This window comes from Lacerta agilis, chromosome 1 (assembly GCF_009819535.1).
Source record: "Lacerta agilis isolate rLacAgi1 chromosome 1, rLacAgi1.pri, whole genome shotgun sequence".
NCBI classification, from domain to species: domain Eukaryota; kingdom Metazoa; phylum Chordata; class Lepidosauria; order Squamata; family Lacertidae; genus Lacerta; species Lacerta agilis.
Genome location: NC_046312.1, coordinates 84,117,770 through 84,127,650, shown reverse-complemented (window position 1 = coordinate 84,127,650; position 9,881 = coordinate 84,117,770). Strand labels below are relative to the sequence as shown.

Sequence of the window (9,881 nt, the reverse complement as noted above, 5' to 3'; positions counted from 1 at the left end):
CTCAGGAATGCTTCACAGGAACTAATAACTAACAACTCCACCAGATGACCTGCTTGTTCAGCCTCCATCCTGATTCACTTGCACAAAGCTTGCATGGAGGTTAGATTACATTTGGTCTTTACTGAGCATTTGTTCTGATTTGTTTGCTGGGAGGCTATATAACAATGAGCATCCATCCTGATTTGCTTGCCGCATGTTTATACGTCTTCCAGCTATTTATTCATTCATTCATCCCACCCTTTTCAGTGCCTTTCCCTGGTCACGTTCCTAACCTCAGGAAAAAGGCAGTGTTAAGTCGCGTTAGAGAGGCAGAACACATCAACCCACGTGCACTTAAATTTCCCAGGATGCATGTGAATCTCTCCCATAAAACAGTGGCAGTCTGGAGGTGCCCCCAAACTGGACTGAACACCTGCCTGATTAGATGCATCCATATGTATAGGTATATGTATTCATCCAAATGCTGTAACTGTCAGAGAGGCTATTTTTGACTCCTCCAACTCTGAGCCAAGGCTGATCAGCTTTGCCAGGAGGCTGGGTGACAAGTAAGCCTCTAGCTCTGTGCCTTTAAGTCAAGAGGCAAAGCACTGGGCAGGGCTGAACTGCTGTGAGATCATTTTTCCTTTTCCTTCGTACAAGCTCAGCTGCTGCGTCAGTAGCAGTCCTGTGTGCCAACAGCATGAGGTGGTAAGGCAGAGTAGTCGGGGAACCCGGAGCAGGATCTGCCTCCGCCGCCGCCGCCATGCTACTCCAAGACCTGGAGACACTTTGAAACAGGGCCCTTGTTCCAACCCAGGGATCTTCTGTCTACTGGTAAGAGAGCTATATTGCAAGGACTTGGTGCAACTAGGGGAAATTGGGACATTTTGCTGCAGTGCTCGCTGGAAACAGAGAGGCAGCGAGGGAAGGAGGAACAAGCACTCAAAGACAAGCCGCGAGTGTGTGCTATATTTCTAAAATGAGAGACAAAGTTACTCTGGTGTGCACAGAATTGACACTATCTACCCTGGACAGCTTCGAGCCTAATTCAGAATGCACAGGATTTTGTTGTGGTTATTTGGTGGCAAGGAAAAAGCACTCTGTGTGTGTTCAGAGGTATGGCTGTTTTCTCCTGTTCCCTGGCTGAGGCACAGATAGTCCAGAAAATGGGTTCTGGTAAATGAAAGCCTTGAGTGGAGTGGGTTATTGATCAGATGTGAGCTCATGAGCACGCATGCAGATAGGTGTCAGTCTGGATGTGAGCTCTAAAGCTCACTGAGGGCTCGCATGGAGATGAGAAATGTGTGCTTGTTTACTTGGAGCATGTGTGGGTGATGCTCAGTGTTTGATGTGAGGCAGGATGTCAAACATCTGTGCTCAAACGTAGTAGTTAGAAATAACTTTCTTTCTTTCTTTCTTTCTTTCTTTCTTTCTTTCTTTCTTTCTTTCTTTCTTTCTTTCTTTCTTTCTTTCTTTCTTGACTGTTGAAGACAAAACTGAACAGAACAAAGCCGAAGCTATTTTGCATCAGGCAGGGGTGGATTGTTTATTACAAGAAAATCCCAAACATCTGGGTGAAGCACTGAAGCAAGCCACAAGGGGACAGAGCAAATTTAATTAATTGCTGATCCAGGGGCTTGACAGCCACAAGGTGCATTTGCTAGCAAAGCCTTTGAGAAGGCATTTGCCGCCTCAACTCTGCTTTTGTTCCAATGTGCATTTTTTATTCTGGAGGTTTATGCATGCATTTGTATGGCCTAAATTCAGAAATGAGGCTGAGTCCTCATCCGTGGAAAGCTGCCTTGAAAAGGGCAAATGTTTCAGGGGAGAGATTAAATCCCTGAGAGTTTTGTAAATGAAAGCTGGCATTTTTTTAAACGCTGCAGTTTGTTCTGCTGGCTGCTGCTTAAGGGTCAGTAAATCTTCCTCCTGGCCTTTGTCATTTCTGTGAATAATAAATAAATGAAAGCAGGAAGGAATTAGGATGGGGAAATATAATGAGTGTGAGGGATGGGAGCTGCGAGAAATGAAATGAGAATGGCTAGATTTTCCTTGAGAAGAAAAATGTGAGGGGACAGAAGAAGGAGCTTGAAAAAGCTTGAAAAAGAGACAAGAAAATACTTTGGGAAAGAGGGGTGGGGTGTGGAGACCAATGAGGCCAAGGGTACTTTTGCTTTCTTTTAATGTACAAAGTGCTTTACAGTCTTTCAGATTTCAAGATGACTTTTTCTGTGCTTACTCGGAAGTAAGCCTCATTGATTTAAGTAGGATCTACTTCCTAGTAAGTTTGCATACTAGCAGCAACTCTGAGAGATAGGGTCATTGTCTGTCCTCCCCCCCCCAACCCTTTTAAGGACACAGGACTAAGATTGTGTAATGACATGCCAATGAGTTGTCAAGAGGTGGGATCTGAACCCTGATCCAAAAGCAGAGGGGTTTTTTTTTTGCATCTGTTTAGAAACAGAGATTTGTGGTCAGGGTGACTGCTGAGCAGCAGAACAAGGTTGTAAGGAACACCAAAACACCCCTGAGCACTTTCCCATCTCTTTCTGTCTCTGGTACTAAAAGTTCTTTTTTTGGGGGTGTACTAGAGTTCCATTGTGGATCAGGCACAGCTAGAGCTGTTAAGGCAAGGGAACAATTTCATCACTACTTGGAGATCTTGCAAAACTGGACATGAGGTTATTGCGAGGCTCTTCTATTAGGCAAGCCCCTAGATCCCCTCTTGCAAAGACAGCCTCCAGGTGACACATATTCATCTCTCCCACAAGCTGTTCTTCATTTATACTCCTGTTGGCATACCCATAACATTGAAATGTTGGTTGTTGCTTTTTAATGACAATATTACTATGTATTCACCCCAAGTCCATCTTTGCTTCCTGCTAGTGTCACTTGAAATCCTACAGCAGGGCATCTCCTTTAATAGAACCAACTAAAACATCACAAAAAACAACAGCAACAATCTTGCTGTACCTGAAAAGCTAGTCAGTTTATTGTGGCTTAAGGTTCGCTTCAGCAAATGTGTTGTATCTAGTCTACAAGTGTTTCTGTCAGAATAAATTCATTAGTCTTTCTGGTACTACAAGCCTGTTGCTTTTGCTGCATCAGACTATTAATCTTCAGGTGGATCCCTTGAAAATATACAATCTTGACAGACTCTGCCTTTGGAAGCTGTTAACAAAACAACTAGCAGGCCTCGGGGTTCATCACAAGTCTTCATCAGATAGGATGTTAAGCTAAACAGCAAAAAGGTAGAAGATGGGAGATGTTGGGGCCGGCGCTACCATGAGGTTGAGTGAGGCTACCATTTCAGATGGGAAATGCTGCTGTGCGGTGAGGTGCTGGAGGACTGGTCTATATGTGCACCCTTTAGGCAAGCCTGATGCCCTTAGATGCAGTGGAGGATGGCCCATCACCAGTGCTGACATGAGATTCAACTCCCAGTCTGGAATGGAAGAGGCTGCCATCTCACCCTTTGCCTCATGCAGTGAAATGTCTTGACCCAGCCCTGGGAGAAGCTGTCCTCTCTCCATAAAAAGATCAAGAAGCACAGACTGCTTTTTTGTATTATACTGAGGCAGCAGTACATGCTATTAAGATGCCTGTGTGTCTAGGTACCCTGGGCCTCCTGCTTTCACAATCCATACAGCCCAACATGTGAAATCAAATGATGAGTCCTCCTTCCTTTCTTGCGTATGCAAAGGGGAGGTGGTGTGTTGCTCCCTCCTGCGTGATTGAGACAGGAGATTGCATTACTCTGCCAGACCTCAGTGGAATTAAATATAAGCCCTGGAGTTCAATCCAGGATAAGTTGCTTTCAGCTTCTGGGAAAGCCTGTAGCAAGGCACATTTGAGACAAGACAAACTTGGTATCCCAAAGTGAATCCTGCAAGGCAGCTCAGTTTGTTTTGGGACTCTGTATTTAATAATTTTGTTGTCTCTTTCATCACAAAAAACAGATAATTCCTTCCTTCCTTCCTTCCTTCCTTCCTTCCTTCCTTCCTTCCTTCCTTCCTTCCTTCCCACCCCTCTCTTGCCTGGTATGTACAGATAATTCTACTGTTTCATTGCAGTACACCTTACTGCCCTCTCAAACCACTCTGGGGAAATGTCAAAATGGCTTGCCATATTTTGACGTGGCTCACCACATTTGACATCTAAAAGAGCCCTTCAGCTATGAGGTCCAGAGTTATTGTGCAATTTCAGCACAGTAAAGGGTCACTGGATTCTGTTTCTAACAGTCACTTCTTCTTACCAGGGAACTCTGGGAATTGTTGCTCTGTGAGTGGAATAAGTATCCCCTAAGTGCTCTCAGAATCCTTAATAAACTACAGCTCCCAAGATTCTTAGGGGGAAGCCGTGACTGTTTAAAGTGGTATCATAGTACTTCATATGTACGGTATGGTGTGAATGTAACCTAGGTGAAGCTTGGATCAGGTCCAGAGTGGGTTTCCTTATGTTTTAAACCAGAGATTGATAACCTGTTGAAGATGATGAACTTTATAGTCCAATATTAGGGAATCTCTAGCCTATGGTTCTAAGTTGACCGGGCACAAGTCCCAATTTGGTCCACAAGGCTGTTTTCCCCAAACCACACCCACCTGCTCAATACCTGATGTCATGTGTGATGTTGTCATAAGGATGTGGCTACAAAGGAACAGTTGGGGAGTTTAAAGTGAGCTCCTAATTCTTCCTTTGCAGGTGTGGCTTGTAGACCAGCTGGGATCAGTGTCACAAACAAAATCAGTATGCTCCAATAACATCCTCAGGGCCACAGGTTACTCATTGCTGTTCTGGATACTTGCACATTTATTACACCCAGTGCTATTTTTCTAGAAAAAAAAGGTACCGGAACTCGCCATGAACATGTCCCTTGTACTCTTATAACAGCAATGGTGCCCACCTGAGAGGTGCTGGAACTGAGTTCCAGCAAGTTCCGGCTGAAAAAAAAAGCACTGATTACAGCTACTTATATGACCATATCAGTCTAACAATTCCCTGCACTCCAGTCATTATGTATTGCTGCAGACTCTTTGCTAGCTGTTAAATCTTGTATTTGTTTATTCCACAATAGCTGCTATTTTTGTCCTGCAATAAATTCTGAAGCAGAGTGTGTTAATATACTGATCATCCCCTTAGGAATGTTTAATCGTTTGCTCTTACAATGGTTGTGTTGATTACACTGTAATCACTGCAAAATGTCCACTATAATAATACTTAGACACATTCAGAAACATTTTTGAGCTTTGGTTATTGGGGAGAGAGGAAATGGAAGCATTTTTGCTGTTTATGCCCATGTACATGCACAAGAACTGGTGTGGGGAACTTTTGGCCCTCTAATTGTTTCTGAAATACATTTCCCACCATCCCTGGCCATTAGCCATGCTTGCTAGGGCAGATGGGAGTCCTAGACCAGCAACAATAGGAGAGCCAAAGGTTCCCCCCACCAACCTTCACTAGAGATAGGCTCCCCTGCTTCCCATTTGATTTGCAGAGAACAGGGAGAGGGAGGCAAGACCACTCTAGTGCCTATGGGTACAAACTAACAACATCTAAAAAGTATCTCTAACATCTCCCCAAATGTAGTTAGAGACAAAATAGTCTCACTGTTGTATCAGGAACAGGTACCAGATAACAGGGAGCATCCTTCTCTTGCGGGGGCCCAATTAGTGCCAGTGCCTTCTGTTAAGAGTTTGGGTGTAATCAGGGCCGTCTTAGAGGGATTGGCTGCCATGGCGCGGCGATCCCTCGGCGCCCCCGGCGTGCCGCCTCTCCACCCGCCTCCCTCCCGCGCTGGCCGCCCCTCGGGAGGGGGGTGGGCGAGCGGGGGAGGGGGCGTGGCGCTGGAGCAGCGCGGGGCTTTTGTGCACCCTTCCAGCACTCCGTGGGGGCGGGGGCGGGTTGGGGGTGGGGGCGGCCGGTATGCCGGCGGGCCCGGCGCCCTGGCGCGCCGCACCACCAGCCCCTATGGATGAGACGGCCCTGGGTGTAATCTTTGACGCCTCCCTTTCCATGGAGGTGCAGGTTATAGCAACAGCTAAGGCGACATTTTTCCATCTTCACCGCATTAAGCAGTTGGTCCCTTACCTCTCCCGCCCCGATCTGCCCACAGTGATCCATGCGACGGTCACCTCCAGGCTTGACTACGGTAATTCGCTGTACACGGGGCTGCCCTTGAAACTGTCCCAGAAACTCCAGCGGGTACAGAATGCTGCAGCGAGGTTCCTCACACGGGGTCCATGCCATGGGAGCATATTCACCCAGTGCTTTACCAGCTGCACTGGCTCCCAGTGGAATATAGGGTCAGGTTCAAGGTGTTGGTTTTGACCTTTAAGGCCCTTTGTGGCCTAGGGCCCTCGTATTTACGGGACCGCCTCTCCTGGTATGCCCCACAGAGGACCTTAAGGTCCATGAATAACCATAGTTTAGAGGTCCCGGGCCCTAAGGAAGTCAGACAATCCTCCACCAGGGCCAAGGCCTTTTCAGTGATTGCTCCGACCTGGTGGAATGCTCTGTCCCGTGAGACTAGGGCCCTACAGGACTTAACCTCCTTCCGCCAGGCCTGTAACACAGAGCTATTCCGTCTGGCCTTTAATTTGAACTCAGCTTGATCTTTTATTTCCCTTCTCCCCCCCCCCCTTTTTATGAAGATTACCTGTTGTGGGACTCCACAGCTAATTCTACCTAACCTCCTCGCTAGCCCAAGTAGGACTAATTTAGCCAGCAGGCCCTGGTGACTATCTAATGTTTATTGGATGGATTTCCCCATTTGATTTTTGAACTTTGAATTTTATTGTTATTCATGCTTTTATACTGTATTTTATGCTGCTTTTATGTTGTATTACCATTAAGTGTTTTAAATTTGTTGTTAGCCGCCCTGAGCCTGGGTTTCTGAACCGGGAAGGGCGGGGTATAAATAATAATAGTTGTTGTTGTTGTTGTTGTTGTTGTTATCATCATCATCATCCCTGGCAAGCCGACCCAACCCAAGGCTTTTTGCTGCCTGAGGCAACAAGGTAGCACCTCCTGTTTCATGTACAGAAGCTGATGAGAGGGGCATTTGAATCTCAGTTCAACACCAGCAATGGGGCACCACACTAGGAAGCCTCCTTAGTGCGTTACACTGAATCAGACCATTGCTTCATCTAACTCAGTATTGTCTACACTGACAAAAATATGCATGTGACAGATCCCTGACCAGGGTAAAAAATTGAAACCTTATGTACGCTAATAAAGCTGTCTTGTTCAGAAATCACACTATGTTGGCCTCAGGGTAAACGAAAGCTCATACCAAGAACAAACTTAGTTGGTCTCCAAGGTGCTACTGGAAGGAATTATTATTATTATTATTATTATTATTATTATTATTATTATTATTATTTTGTTTTGACTATGGCAAACCAACATGGCTACCTACCCTGTAACTGCATCTTTTCAGTGTTAATCTCTTTGGACTTCTTCCATCTTCACAGAGGTTTCCATGCCCCATTAGCTATTTTGGATCCTTTTCACAGCACTATGCCCTAAGGCCCACTACTGTGTGTGTGTGTGTCAGCTTCTGTCAGCTTCTGTCTCACAGCAAAGCAGCCCATTCCTGATAGCAAGTGTCAGTGTGCAAGAGAACTCGCTTGGGGAAAACCCACATGCAAATGGCACAGAGAAGCCTTAGGCAACATAACCACATGCTTAGTAACATGGATGACGCATCAATAAACTGCACAAGGGAGGTGATTAGATTGAGAAGAGCTGGAGAGAGAGCTCAGGGTTTGGAAAAGGGACTGGATGCTGCAAAACTAAGAGCATCAGAACTTCCAAGAACCAGACTTGGACATGTAATTGGTGAGCTTGCTGCTGTTGTTGTTCAGTCGTGTCCGACTCCTCGTGACCCCATGGACCAGAGCACGCCAGGCACCCCTATCCTCCACTGCCTCCCGCAGCCTGGCCAAACCCATGCTAGTCGCCTCGAGCTTGCTGCTAATGCATGAAAAGGCTGAGTCAACTGTCTAGTCCAATTCCCTCCAGGTTGCCTAGGCAAGACGGACTATTTTGCCTGGATCGCTTTTGTGGTGTGGAATGCCGCTAGGCTGATGAGATGCAAAAGGAGCACAGGGCTCCTGTACCTTCACGCGTTGCATTTTAGAAGGAATTTTTTGGCAAGTGCAGTCCTTCTTGCTCATGCAGCACTGTGAAATGATAGTAAAATCCATTTATCCAAACAACTGTTAAAGGCACAGGAGCCCTATTACTCCAGTAAACACAGTAGCAGTGGGTCTGGTGGTGGATCTTAATAACCATACATTTTTTATATATGGCTGATATTCAGAGGGAGTTTATTCATTCATTTCATAAAGCATATACACTGCTTGATTGTAAAAACAAACAAACAAACAAACAAACCTCAAAGCAGTTTACGAAGCAAATAAAACATTAAAATTATCAATGAAAAGCATTAAACTATTTAAAACAAAATAAAAATTAAAACCAGTAATAATCTGAAAACAGATGAGAACACACAGCAACATTCTACAGATCTGTTGTGGATCGAGAGTGCTGTTATGCTTAAAACCCACAGAATTGAGGAGCTTCTGAACCACCAAAATGTCTTACAGGATTGTGGTGTGAGAGAGTTGCAAATGTATCCACTTAAAAAACAACATGATAATGAAATGTAGCTTAAATGAATGTGCTTTTCATGGATTTAACACATTCATTTCACAATTAAACAAATACAAGTGTAAGCCTGAGAAACATTTGGTGGTGGAAGGAAGCACTCACCTGTGCAGGCATCACTTGCTGGATCAGATTTTTTGTTTTTAAGAGGGACAACAGATCCCTTTGATTTTTAAAAAGCCCATAGGATTTTCCTGAATATTCTTCCATCTCTAGCAACCTTGTTCCTTTACAAATGGTGTGGTGCGTGAGGATTATGATGCAGGGTTTAAAGCAACTAAAATATTTGTCCTTAGAAGCCCCTTAACAGTTGTAATGACATTTACAGTAATGGCAAAGACCATTGGTGATTGCAAGGTTAAATCCCCCCAGACCAGATGAATGCAAAGAACATACAGTTATCAAATGGCTACTAGCCAAGAAGCTCAGCATATACATAGTCTTGCCAGGAACATTACGGTTTTGGAATCCTCTAATGGCTATTATTCTGAGTACTGCAGATGAAATGTTTATCAGCTCTGGGCTGTAATAGAATTCCATTTTCATCAATCACTTCCAGATCACAGGCAACTGAGGTCCAGATCCTAGGAATATCCATTACTGATGACAGTGTGAAATAAACTGTGGTATAAACCTGGATTGTTACTGCATGTCCTCGTCCACACATGTCTGTGATTACATGTGCACAGCAGGAACACACGTTTGAGGTTTTTAGCTAGTTTGAGTAACAGCATGCCATGGGATAACTTATACAAGGGTGAGTTAGTAACAAACCTGATGTTGGATTTGAAGAATATGTGGTTTATTATAAAGAGAGGAGGATTGATTATTGACATAGATAGCATTGAGCAACCTGAATCTGGACACTGACAGCTTAGAGGAGAAAACTCTTAAGGGTTTGATCATCTAAGGAAGAGCATTTCTTGGGACAGAGGGAGGGGGGAGAGGAAGGTATTTTGAGCTTTTGCTGAATCGAAGTTTGCTTTCCATGGATAGTAGGGGTGCAAAGGGATTTTCCGATGCATAATTTGGGTGGAGGTTTCCATCCTTGATGGATGGTGAGCGCTGATGACTGACTATGCATATACCTGCAGACATCCCAGTATTCCAGATACAGAGCTAGGCTTAACTTATTTCATTGACTCTAACAATATTTAGTCAGGGCTAACCTTTGCTGCACAGGAGCCATTATTTCCAGATAAGGTATATTGCGTTCAACCCAATAGGTTTTT

At 44.8% G+C, this 9,881-nt stretch overlaps 1 protein-coding gene across 3 annotated transcripts in view; it reads left to right on the top strand.

Annotated features, from left to right (window-relative positions):
* Positions 1-565: 565 nt before the first annotated feature.
* Positions 566-9,881, top strand: part of PLCD4 (phospholipase C delta 4) — a 33,001-nt gene continuing 23,685 nt past the window's right edge. The window contains exon 1 of one of the 3 annotated variants that reach the window (XR_004427378.1): positions 566-813. The gene's annotated coding sequence lies outside the window, so the exon portion shown is untranslated. The remainder of the gene's footprint in view (positions 814-9,881) is intronic. The other 2 variants (XM_033160936.1, XM_033160953.1) reach the window with 2 other exon arrangements.